Source organism: Vombatus ursinus, unplaced genomic scaffold (assembly GCF_900497805.2).
Source record: "Vombatus ursinus unplaced genomic scaffold, bare-nosed wombat genome assembly UNPS02015301.1, whole genome shotgun sequence".
In the NCBI taxonomy this organism is placed as follows: Eukaryota; Metazoa; Chordata; class Mammalia; order Diprotodontia; family Vombatidae; genus Vombatus; species Vombatus ursinus.
This window is the reverse complement of record NW_020955079.1, coordinates 1-1,141: the sequence shown is the minus strand read 5'-3', so window position 1 is coordinate 1,141 and position 1,141 is coordinate 1.

Sequence of the window (1,141 nt, the reverse complement as noted above, 5' to 3'; positions counted from 1 at the left end):
GGGAGGGGGGGAAGCCTTCTTTAGCATTAGTAGCACAATGGTAACAGGAGGGACTTGTGGAGAAAGACTTNGGGAGGGGGGGAAGCCTTCTTTAGCATTAGTAGCACAATGGTAACAGGAGGGACTTGTGGAAAAAAAAAAAAAAAAAATGTTCCCCCCATTACACGTTAAAATAGTTTTAATTTTTTAAAATGTTGTGAGTTTCAAATTCTATCCTTCCCTCCCTCCTCTTCCCATCTCCCTTAGACAGTAAGCAACTTGATGTACATGATGTACACAAGAACATGATGTTCAATCATGTAAAATATTTCCACGTTAGTCATTTTGTACAAGAAGATGAAAGAAAGAAAAGAAAGAGTATTCAAACAATATGAGTTCTTTCTCTGGAAGCAGATAGCATGTTTCATGAGTCTTTTGGGATTGTCTTGGATCACTACATTCCTGAGAATAGCTAAGTCATTCACGGTTCTTCATCATACAATACTGCTGTTAACTGTGCACAATGTTCTCCTGGTTCTGCTTCCATTTGCATTAGTTCATGTAAGTCTTTCCAGGTTTTTGTGAAATCATCCTGCTTGTCATTTCTTATAGCACAATAATATTCCCTCACAATCATGTGCCACAACTTGTTCAGCCATTCTCCAATTGATGGGCATCCCCCTCAATTTCCAATTTTAGCCACCACAAAAAGAACTGCAACACATATATAGATGTGTGTATATACATTTTAATAAATAGGTCCTTTTCTTTTTTTTTTTTTAATCTCTTTGAGATTAAGACCTAAATGGTTTCGCTGGAATCAAAATGGTATACAGCAAATTTTACAGCGCTCCAGGCACAGTTCCAACTCGCTCTCCAGAACGTTTCCGTCGGCTCACAGCTTCTTCCAACAACTCATTCATGTCCCCATTTTCTTCATCTCCAACGTGTATCAATTTCCTTTTTCGTAATGTTGTATTAGTCGATTTTGGTAAGCATGAGCTGGTATCTCAAAGCGGTCTTTACTTGGATTTACTCAGTGGTGACAGAGAACACTATCTGTGTATCTGAACGTTGAGTCAGCTGAGTCAGGAAAATGCATTTTCTTTTGAAAACTCGAGATGAGGGGAGAGCGCGAACGCAGTCCCCCACTACCACAAAT